We start from the raw sequence: 12699 nt of genomic DNA, 5'->3' as shown, positions 1-12699 counted from the left end.
GTCACACAAGCACAGTTACACTCACACTGACAATTCAGGCTCAGTCCAGGAGATGCCCCCTTAGTATCCACTGCCTTAGAACTCTAACGGGAGAGGGGTTTAGGGTCTCAGGACCCTCCAAACCGATCAATAGCCATAAAGAGTGGACAAACTTCTCACTAATCTTCTAATAGCAGCTCCCCTTCATGGCAACAGGGAATGGCCAGTAAAACAAGAACCCTAAAGCAGTAGTCCATATAGCAACTTTTGGCACTTAATTGCCTTCTGGTACTTGGAAAACAAAAAGCCCTCAGCAAGGTCTTTTCTCACAGTGTCCTAGGAACCTTTTGGCAACCAGGATCCACAGGTAGATCCTCAGAGAAAAAAAAAAAACCCTTCTCCAGGCCAGGACTTTCAGACAGTGCCCTCCAGCAAATGTAATCCTTTGGTAATCTTCCCTAGGCCCTCAGCTCATCATCTACTTGGGCCCTGACAGCAATCTTCTGTCCCAGTATACTGTAGCTTCCTCCAAGGGCAACAGCCCCAAGACAGCTGGAGCCCTCCCTGGAGAGAAAAGAACACTGTGACGAAGGCTTCCTATACATTTATCACCTTCATGGCCAGCTTCTAGATGCCTCCTTTCAGGAATTGGCTGGGACATGATAAATATTCACATTGATTATTTGAATCTCCTTGCCCTATGCTCTGGAAACTTCTTTAAGAGGCAGGTGGGAGGAACCAAACTCTCAGCTCAGGAAACCATGACTAGACCAAAATAATCAATCACTGCTCCCCACACTGCAGTGAAGCCAAGAACTACATTAGACCTGGCAGCCTCTCTAGAGGAGTGGACTACACCTGTTTGCTAGGAAATGCCTAAAAATACAATTATTTTCTTCTCAGTGAAAATACTGTTTTAAACCCTCACACTGCAGTGTTCTGTGCTGCAAGAGCCGAGTAACAGTCACACCCCTCAAAACATCTTTTCACACAAACTTGGACTTAAAGTGTAAGTTCACCTTTACAGAAAATATGTAAGGTGAACTTACACTGGACCCTGTCCCCATCGCACCCGGTCCTGCTAACTTGGAGTCCAGCAATCATCCATTCTGACAGATCGTATCGCTGCTTTACCAGTTAGGGGATTTGAAATTCCTGTGGCTTTCTCTCCTCTTGGTGACAGGATGGGCTATGCAGGTCCTGATTGGTCGGTGCCATCCATGTGATGGCACCGACCAATTGAAATGCTCCCAAACATACCTCCTGACGAGGTACATTTAGGAGCGTAAGCCGAGGGGATTTCTAGGCCTTGGACCGGTGAGGGAGCTATACGAGGTCTCCTAATGGGTGATCGCCGGGCTCCAGGTCAACGGGAGCGGGGGGATGAGGAGGGGGTCCTGTGTAAGTTTAGATTTTTCTGTAAAGGTGAACTTACCCTTTAAGAGAAGGGGAGGGAGTGTGTCTGGCCATGCCTGTCACATTACAGAGCACAGTGGCTATTTAAATGAAAATTCATATTTAAAAACACCTTGCATAGCTGTTGCAAGATGGAAGTGGGCATACAACTAAGAAAATTAAAGTTAGCGAAAGGTCTCTCTGATCGCATATGTTTTTCTGTGACTTTAATTGGGATAAAAATGGCCAGTCCAGGGAGGAGCGCGGGAAGTTCAGACTCTTTATTCCAGAACCTGATGGCTCCAATCAGAATCCAGCATGCCATCTCCTTCAGCTCCCAGGATCCCAGGTAGGCTGTGGACAATCTTCTGAGTAACCATATCCAGCCATGGCTTAACTGCCCCCGGGACCACAGCTGAAGATTGAGCTGCAGTTAGAGTGAGCCAGTCATATTGCCTATATTGATGTCGGAAACAGTGGATCAGCCTTCTTCCAGAGTGACGTTGGCCTCTCCAGTAGACTTGTAGGTAAACCATTTGTCCCTCTGCTACCTACAGCCACCCTAATGTCCCCAGCAGACTCTAAACTGGAGAAGAACGCCAGAGGGGTCCGGATGTTTAAAGAAGGAGACTTTTTGGAAGAGACTGCTGGTGAGAAATGGGATTGACTATGAATCACCTGCAGTCAGCCCTTCAACAAGCAGGCACAGTTCGGCCTGTCTTTTATACGCCTTCGATCTGCTCTGGAAGAAGAGGATCAGAACCGCTCTCTGGAAACCAATACTCATCAGGAATATAAGTCATCTCTCCTCTCCGGCATGCTTCCAGGAAAACTTCAGAAAGAAGAGGATAGCAACAGCCGAGATCCTAGAGAGGAAAGGATAAAGGAGAGGCCGCAGCAGGTCATGTCCCCACGTTCTCCCCGCACCCCATACCTCAGCCGCACAGTCTACATGGTGCTATCTGCAACTCAGTCATATAAACGCAGCCATCCCATCACATCGCCATCGAGTCCTCCCACGCCCCTACAGCCTGGAGAGGGTGACAGCCAGCATGGGGAGAGCCCGGTGTCCTCTTGTTCTTGTCCTGAGGCGTCTGTGACACCCAACAAACTAAAGTGTTGTGGAAATCCACCCAACAGAGGCAGGCAGAGAACAGTAGGGACTTGTGAGAGAGGGAGGAGACCGTCTGGTAATCCACAGAGAAAAGAAGGTGACAGCCAGTACCCAACATGGCTCCCTCCTGGGACTGACACAAGCTGTTGTCCTATCTGTGCAGGGTACTTGCCTGCCAATGTCCTTCCTGTTCACGCCTCTAGCTGCGGGGAAGTGTATCAGCCGCCCAATATTGTCATATCGTCTTCGGACGACGATTCCCGGGATGGCTTCCAGGTAATTCGGGATGTTCCAGAGTCCTGGGTCACATGCCCGCTGTGTCCATCCCGGTTCCAGAGCATTGAGATAGAACGACATGCCAGCATGTGTGGAGAGTGATTCTTCGTCATGACCAGTGGAGTCCTCCTGCCGTCAAACCTCTTAGCCCCTGTTCACACGGTCGGACATTCTGCCAACCAAATCCGTCGGATTTTGTCTGTCGGATTTTGCCCGTCGTATCTTGTCCGAAACTGTTGCATACACACGGTCGGACTAAGTTGTCGAAAAATCCGATCATTCAGAACGTGATGACGTAATTTTGTTACGATGGGACTAGTAGCCAATAGCTTTGATGTAGGAATTTGATCTGAGCATGCGTGGCACTTGGTCCGATCAAAATTCTCTACACATGATCGGAGTATGTCCGATCGAACCAGTTGGTTGGAAAATATTTCCAACATGTTGGAAAATTGGGTCCGACGGAGATTCGGACGGAATCAGTCCGATGCATACCACACACAGTCGGATTATCCGACGACACGGTCCGATAAGACTCATTCCGATGGATTCTCCGACCGTGTGTACAAGGCTTTATAGCTCCATGTTGGCCGCTGAAATGCTATGTCATGGGTCTGGCATGTCATACACCGCCAACGGCGGGCACTGCATGGGTTCTTGGAAATATATTTGCACCAAATTATTTGAGTTCTTTCCCAAAATCTAAAGTGGACCTGTCACCCACCTGCTCATGGTGCAATCAGGAACATTTTTAAATCTAAGGTTTAATACAATAGTTTTCTATAAGATAAATGTATAGACTCTATAATAAATCTTTATACCTACTGAAAAAAAATGGCCAGTCCCAGAACTTTCTCTTTATGTATGAAATTGCAAGATGTTATTTTTCTTTTACCCGGGACAAAGTCCTAATAATATAAAGGGAGGAGCTCTGTCATTATTGCTCATTATGAGAGGGACAATTACATTTTAGTGGACTATAAAATGTATATCTGGTAAAAAAAAAAAAAAATCCATCTCTTTTATAAATGCACATTTCTCATGTTTTAACCCTTTAGAAATAACGCAAGTACCGGAGAAATATCTGTTGATATGTGAGAAATCCAGTCTGATCCTAACTTTTCACCTCTTCTGTACTGAAATCCTAAACAATGTTGTCAGCCTTGCATGCTGGACTACAGAACTCTACCCAACTCTACCTATCCTCACCCATCTCTGTCCCACATACACTTACATTATGTTTTAGTAATATAATACTGTTGGTATAGGCATGCACAGCCTATTGCATTAGGGTGTGCATCCGAATTTATATATACACATATTCTCAAATTCTTCTTTCAATATTGAGTTGGCCCACCCTTTGCAGCTATAACAGCTTCAACTCTTCTGGGAAGGCCGTCCACAAGGTTTAGGAGGGTGTCTATGGGAATGTTTGACCATTCTTCCAGAAGCGCATTTGTGAGGTCAGGCACTGATGTTGGATGAGAGAGCCTGGCTCACAGTCTCTGCTCTAATTCATCCCAAAGGTGTTCTATCGGGTTGAAGTCAGGACTCTTTGCAAGCCAGTCAAGTTCCTCCACCCCAAAGTCACTCATCCATGTCTTTATGGACAGTCAGTGCCATGATGGGCATTGATTGGCAGCACTGAAAGGTAGCACTGATGGGCATTGATAATTGCCACTGATTGCCACTGATAGGTGGCACCGATTGGCAGCACTGATAGATGCTGATAGGTAGCACTGATTCACAACACAGATGGGCACTGATTGGCAGAACTGATTGCCACTGATTGGCAACACTGATGGGCACTGATTGGTGGCACTGTGAGGCAGAAATGATTGGCACTGATAGGCGGCACTGATTGGCACTGATAGGAGGCACTGATTGGCATTACAGATTGGCACTGATATGCATCACAGATGGGCACTAACTGGCACTGATAGGTGGCACTAATAGGCATTGATAGGTTACACTGATTGGCATCACTGATTGGCAGCACTAATGGGCACTAATTGGCAGCACTGATGGACACTGATAGGCAGCATTGATGGGCTCTGATTGGCACTGATAGGCAGCACTGATGGGCACTGATAGGTGGCACTGATTGGCAGCACTAATTGGTACTGATAGGCAGCACTGATGGGCACTGCTAGATGGCACTGACTGGCACTCATAGGCGGCACTGATAGACAGCACTGATTGGTAATGACTGGCAGCACTGATAGGCAGCACTGAATGACACTGATAGGTGACACTGATAGGTGACACTGATAGGCAGCACTTTTGGGCACTTATTGGCATTGATAGGCAGCACTGATGGGCACTCGTTGTCATTGATAGGCACTGATTGACAGGACTGATTGTTGCTGATAGGCAGCACTAATTGGCACTGATAGGCAGTACTGATGGGCAGCACCGATTGGCAGCACTGATGGGCACTGATAGGAGAGAGGGGAGTTTCACATGCAGCAGATAATGAGATTTATAAGAGCCACTCAGTATGTGAAACTGTCAGGTAATGTCGCTGCTTGAAGGGAGAAGACTAGCTGTCAACTCAGCGGCGATGTCAGGTATGGGCGGGGCCAATCAGCTATCAAACACCAGCCAATGATTGGGCTGCTTAAGAAAGGGGTGGAGCCATATAAATGTAGTGGCCTGCCCAGACCCCATCCCACTGGCTGGAGTTTGTTAGCTGTTTGGTCCTGCCCAACCCAGACATCACCACTGATTTTTGACAGCTGGTCTTTCTCCCTGCAAGCACTTTTGCACATCTGCTGAATGTGAAACTGTTTCACAGGCAGCGTGGGTTATACACTCCTTGTGGCGGGGCGAGGGTGGAAAGTTACTGCAAAAGTAGTAGGGTGATGGCAGGGAGGGGAGAGATGACAGCCAACAACACAGCCGCCCTCCTCTGGGTATCTCACTACCCTCAGCGCCAAAGATGGAGATCTCGGGAGACAGACGGAATTTGGCTACATTAACACCCCGTGCGCATGCCTATGACTGCTGCATTTACTTCCAGGACCCTGTTCACACTGTGTGCAGGGAATGGGTTCCTGAGAGATGTAGTTCTGGGGGTGCACCCATTGTCCTTTAAAAGAACCTGACCTCTCATCACTCAGCAGTTGCCCATGTAGACATTTTACAAACTTGATGATGTCACAGGGGTCATAATATATATATATATATATATATATATATATATATATATATATATATAAAACACTTTAGGGTCTACTGTATGTTTAAAACATGCTGTCTTGATATCTTAAACATTTGCACATGCACAACAATTAATTGCTGTATGTTTTGTAATATGATAATTTCTTTTGATTGTCATCTCCATTTACAGGCCATACTGCGGTACTTTTTATTTTTTGGTTGAGGTATTTCAGAAAAATACCACATTATGGCCATTAGATAAGGCTTACATAAAAAAAAGATATAATACCACATTAGGGTCTATGTATAAAAAATAAAATTAAAAAAATCACTGTGCAGATATCTTAAACATTTGCACCGACATAATAAATGGTCACCATATTTTTTTTTATAATAAAATTATTCCCTATCATCAGCTCCATCTACTGCAGTAGCCTTCTTTTATGATTGAGGTATTTAATAAAATACTGAATTATGGCCACTAGATGGAGCTGACAACCATAGGAGGTAATCATATTATAAAAAATGACAGCGATCATTTTCTGTGATTCTGCAAATGCTTAAACTGGTGTTCCACAGAAAAATAAAAATCATTAAAATTGCTAAAAAAAATCAGTTTTTTTTTGTTCATAATTTTTAATTGCATGTCTTGTTTATATTCAGCTGTCAGCGAGAAACCCGCTGTCACATAGTTAATATTCACTTGCATGTATTGCTCAAATAAAGGATTAATAACAGTTGCAAATGTTTTGTTAAAACAATGGTTTTCATAACTGTTAGCTATGAAATAACTATTAGTTTGAAGAAATGGAGATTTTTGTTTTGTTTTATAACTATAGTGTTCAGCCAATTGTTTTACGTTGACCAAGATGGTTAACTTAATGCCTCTGCACATACAATAAGCATTAAAAATACAGTTTGGTTCAGAATAGCATTCCCTACTTTTTACTATTATTCCCTACCTTAACCCCACCTAAATTTAAAACTGTAGGAAGATGTCACCCTACATCCTTTCAGGACAGGAAGTGATGGGAAGTTTCTCCAATAGGGGCATGCAAAAAAACAAACAAAAAAAAACACATTTTCAGCAAAGCAGAAGGGTTAGGACTTCTAAATATGTTACTATATTTGTCCGTAACTTTCCGTCCCAGTGGTGCTCTCGCCCTATGAGATATCTCTCTGTCAGAGTCATAGACCAAACAAATCTAGTGAAATCAATTATCCACATAAAAAAATAGGCTCTAAAAATTCACTGCTACAAGAAAACATAGCATGTAAAAAAAAAATAATAATAAATAAATAAATCCTGATTTTACTATGATAACACTGTATTGGTCTGGCCACAGTGCGTAAAAATAAATGTAAATAAAATGAAAAAATATTTTTAAAAAATTAGAAAAAAATATGATGATGCTGTACTGAACTGGTCAATTGGTCAACTGGTCAATTGGGGGGTATTTGTAGTGTCCCGGTGGCATTTTGTTGGTCTCAAGAAATTACATAGGCCATCATTATATCAGAATTGACAGATTTTCAGATATATACCATAGTTTGTGGACTTTTCTACAGACTAAATACTATACACTGATTTGGGTTATTTTCACCAAGAAATGTAGCAGAATACAGTTTGGCCTACATTTATGAAGAAAGGTGATTTATTTGTGTTGCTAGTTGTTGATTGGTCACAGTGATCACATGGTACAAACAAAAAAAAGCCGTCAGCCGCCACTGTTTTGTAGAGCAATCAGTTGTGACTGTCTGGGATTGATAAAGACATACAGTAGATGGTCACTCGTTCAGGCCCCTAGTTGTTACAATGGCTAACCTTTGGCATAGGTTTAGATCAAAATTGTAATATGCATTGGACATGTGCATTCACAAAAATATATAGTATACCGTATCCGTACCCTAATTACCCCGCATATACTATATTGACAGCGCTAAAACAAAAAAGGGAAAATAATCAAAAAATAAAATATAATAAATATATAGAGGATAAAATATAATAAATATATGGAGGATAATAATTCAGTGTCTAAAAAAAGTCACTAGCAAGTGTCCATAATATCTCCAAACATATATGACTCAATATTCAATTGAGCTATCACACTTTGGAAAAAAGTTCAGAAAAGAAGATCCATCTCCGAAGAAGAAAACACCAGTGTGCGAAGGGTCTGACGGCCGGTGACACCCCTTATGGTAATTCACTCACCAGAACCCAAAGGGTTAACAGGCACTTCACTACGGCTGTAGAAGTAGTCCCACTAGTGTCCCTCCGGAAAATCGTCTTATCAGAACACCATAGGTTCCTCTCTCGCTCTACACTATTATACAACATGAGGACGCTCTGTTGGCTCTCAACTGGGCTTTCTCCCAGAGAGATGATTTGCCTTTTATCCAGAAGAAATTTTTGAGTATGTCTCTTGAGTTTTGCCTCTCTCACAACTACTTTTGGTATAATGACAAACTCTATAACCAAAAGAAAGGGGTGGCGATGGGTTCAAAGTTCGCACCAAGTTTGGCTAATTTATTTATGAGCCAATGGGAGGATTTTCGCATCTTTGCAAATCGAAGAAGTGAACTATTATTTTATCAAAGGTATATTGATGATTTGTTTTTCATTTGGCAGGGCACTGAGGATTCCTTGATGAGCTTCTCCGATAGTTTAAATAATAATAACAACAATATTAAATTAGAGTTTAGTTGGAGTAAACAAACTATTAATTTTCTCGATGTAACAGTAATGAGAGAGAGGACTAACCTATCCACAAAGGTGTTTTTCAAACCCACGGACAGAAACAGTTTTATCCCCATTCATAGTGGTCATCACCCCCTTTGGTTAAGGGGGATTCCAAAGGGACAGTTTCTCCGTGTGAGGAGAAACTGTACTTCTGATGTTGATTACCTGACACAAGTGTCCCTAGTTAGAGACAAATTTGTTGAAAAGGGTTACCCAGCTGAGATTTTGGACCAAGAGTTACAACGGGTTCTTCGGGTTCCTCAGGAACAATGTTTACGACCCAAAGAAAATAAAACTGGAAACACACAGGAATGGAGTTTTATTAGTACTCTACATACTCAATATAAAGAGGTGGAGGGTATTATCCATAAATATTGGAATATTCTTAAATTGGATAAGACTCTCAGGGATGTCATTCCGGATAGACCTAGGTTTATATATAGGCGGAACTCCTCCTTTGGGGATAAATTAGTTAAAAAGGTTCTGGATCCTCCCTCTAAACCACTTATGTTTTGGGATAGAGCTGGCTTTTATGCCTGTCGCAACTGCCGGGCTTGCAAATCAGTTTGTAATCATCTAAGAGGGTTGGTCCAGTTCACCTCTACTGGTAATGGACAAAATTTCAAAATCGATCAATTCATTACATGTGTTACCACGCATGTAGTATATGTCCTTCAGTGCCCGTGTGGGCTTATGTATGTAGGACGTACTAAAAGAAAGCTATGCACCAGGATAGCAGAACATATTTATAACATCTCCATCGGTTATAAAGAACATAGTGTTTCCCTACATTTTAGACGTGAACATGGTAGGGACCCAACTGGACTCAAGTTTTGGGGAGTGGATAGGATCTTTCCTGATTGGAAGGGCAGCAACCTAGTCCGGGAGATATCCAAGCGAGAAACGGAATGGATTTTCCGTACAAATACTTTGAGTCCTTTTGGTTTGAACATAGAGTTAGATATTAACTGCTTTATTAGTGATTATTGATTTTATTTATTATAGAAAAGTTGGGATTTGAGTTTGAGCGTATTGTTATCATCCAATGCATGGGTTCTAATATTCAGCAATTTTGTTCTTATTTTCATTTTTATTTATTTTTATTCTCTTTTATTATTTTTCATTCCCATTTGTATCATCATTATTTTTATTTCATTTTCACAGTTCTGTTTATTTATTTTCTTTATTTTATTTTGACGTTTATTCATTTTTTATTTTATTTATTTTAATTTTATTTTTATTTTTATATTTATTTTTATTTTTATTTTTATTTTTATTTTTATTTTTATTTATTTTTATTTTCACCTTTATTTATTTTTTATTTTTAATTTTATTTATTTGTTTTATACATTTTTTTCCATCATATCATTTTATTTTCATTTTCATTTTTTCTCACCTCTGTCATCTAGACTGGATAATTGGGATTTTGTGCTTATTGGTCGATCAGTGAGTGATAATTTTGATCACTTATAGTTTGCACATAGGTGACTTTGACATATTGTAATATGGTTTAGTGTAGACTCATAATATCTACAGCAGTATGCCCCGGATTTGTTATATCATAGTAATGATATGCCCTGTTTAAACTAATATAGGTGATGGGGTAGGCATACAGGTATTTTAGATAGGCAATAAGGATAAGGTTCTGTTATCAGTATCCTGGCCGGTATGCTGATGGCTTGCACGGCGGGACCTAATCATGTAACAATGAACAAAGCAGAAGGTTTTCTTCATTTCCTTCCCCTTAAGCTAGATAGTGATTTTTAGCAGGCCGTTGTTATGACGATCGCTTATACGGCGATGTCATTACATTGTCACATCGAATGCGAGGAGAGGGGGCCGGACGTGGGCGTTATTTTGATCTGGCTTCCCGCCCCGCAAGGTATTTAAATGGACTAGCTGCGTTGCCTGGCCACGCCCACGGACGAAGACGTGATGACGAAACGCGTATGGGCGTGACCAGGCAGCTATACGTCACCAGAGCAGGCTATTCGGAGTGGTTACCCGGGACCCGCCGTGGAAGCTGAGGCAGTATTCGACCAAACGCGCTCAGGACTGCGGTGAGACCACCTCGTTATCACTGCAAGCGACATTTTAAATGTGACATTTTTGCTGTGCACATTGTGTACGTATGATTTTAAGCGCATGAGTGTTTTTAATGAATAAAGCTGTGTTGCACTATGGAATCTATATTTTATTGTTTTCTATATGTGGATCTGGGGCTGTGAATGAGAATTAAGTGAACTCTTATCGGTGAGAGAGCAGGGAGCCCGAGAGAGAGGAACCTATGGTGTTCTGATAAGACGATTTTCCGGAGGGACACTAGTGGGACTACTTCTACAGCCGTAGTGAAGTGCCTGTTAACCCTTTGGGTTCTGGTGAGTGAATTACCATAAGGGGTGTCACCGGCCGTCAGACCCTTCGCACACTGGTGTTTTCTTCTTCGGAGATGGATCTTCTTTTCTGAACTTTTTTCCAAAGTGTGATAGCTCAATTGAATATTGAGTCATATATGTTTGGAGATATTATGGACACTTGCTAGTGACTTTTTTTAGACACTGAATTATTATCCTCCATATATTTATTATATTTTATCCTCTATATATTTATTATATTTTATTTTTTGATTATTTTCCCTTTTTTGTTTTAGCGCTGTCAATATAGTATATGCGGGGTAATTAGGGTACGGATACGGTATACTATATATTTTTGTGATTTGTCCTTTTGTATGATAGCAGCTTGTTAGGGTGAGTTTTGACTTACTGCATAGGGCGCTGGGATCATTGTTTGTCACTTTCAATATTTTGTGTGCACATTCCAGTGATACTAGTACTTGGGACATGTGCATTCGTTTTCATCTGAATGCATTTTCGTCTGAATTTTGGGTATTTTTGTTATCGTTTTAACAATGTGCAAAATCCGAAAAAACTAAAGATCCGACGTAAACAAATGCTTTATTTTCGTTTTTGTTGTGACAACAGTTCGATATAGATAGGAGATTCGCCATGACACTGACAATAGCGATCTGAGTCCATCGAACCTGTGGTCAAATGTGCCTAACCTTAGCTCTATTAGTCCAAGATTATTCCACATAGAGAGAAAAGATTCGATATGAAGATTCGACGAAGCAGTCACCGTGAGTGGACATTTATGGTCAAATATCAACCCATAGGTTATAGAAGAATTCTAATGTTCATTGACTAGTAATAATAATTAAGAAACATAATTATTACTAGTGTCATACAACATTAGAATTATACTATAGCTTGTAGGTGGAGCATTCAACCGGAAATGTACGATTGCGGCGTTGTACAGTTTAGCTGCTCCGTCGAATCCTCTTAGAACATTCGACAGACACTGTTAGCCTTTAATGACAGATTCGACCTTAATTATTTCAGATTTTCAGACGAATGCATTTTTTAACGAAACAAGACAAACTTGAAAATGCATTTCCTGGAGAAAATGTGTGGGAATGCTGAATAGCATCAAAACTGCTCCATCATATTGCCCCCATCAAAACTGCCCCATTATATTCCTCTATTATAAATCAGTACATGGTGTGTCTGTGCTCTCCTCCACTGCCTATCACTGTGTATAAGAAGTGTTGGTAAACAAAACAAAACAGACAACAAAAGCCTGGATACCCTAAATTTAATGACATTTTCTGAAATGATCACTAAACTTAAACAGCTTTTTCACAAAATATGTAAAATATATCAAACTGAAAAGATATAGCCAGATAGCTGAATATTTTGTGAACATTTTAAAGTTTGTTTGGCCGTCTGTAGGTGAAAGTATGATGGAGCTGAAACTTTTGGCAGCGGAAGAAGATTTTATGGATTTTAAGCATGCTCTCATTGATTTCAATGTTAAAAAAGTGTTAAAAAGCTTAATATTTTAAAACGTATAAATAGTAGAAAAGTTGAAGAAGAGCACACATCAGCTGAAAGAGCTGAACATTTCAAAAGTTGAATGGCTTTAATAGCTGAAAGTATGCAGAAGTTAGGCAGACGATGATGATTAATAAATAAAA

General features: G+C 41.1%; 1 pseudogene; it reads left to right on the top strand.

Annotated features, from left to right (window-relative positions):
• The first annotated feature begins 1670 nt into the window (after window positions 1-1670).
• LOC143933382 (short transient receptor potential channel 2-like) lies at window positions 1671-2866 on the top strand (annotated as a pseudogene).
• Window positions 2867-12699: the final 9833 nt, after the last annotated feature.

This window comes from Lithobates pipiens, unplaced genomic scaffold (genome assembly GCF_037356315.1).
Source record: "Lithobates pipiens isolate NorthernLeopardFrog02 unplaced genomic scaffold, aLitPip1_a1.2 Scaffold_27, whole genome shotgun sequence".
In the NCBI taxonomy this organism is placed as follows: domain Eukaryota; kingdom Metazoa; phylum Chordata; class Amphibia; order Anura; family Ranidae; genus Lithobates; species Lithobates pipiens.
This window is presented reverse-complemented; position numbering and strand designations above follow the sequence as displayed.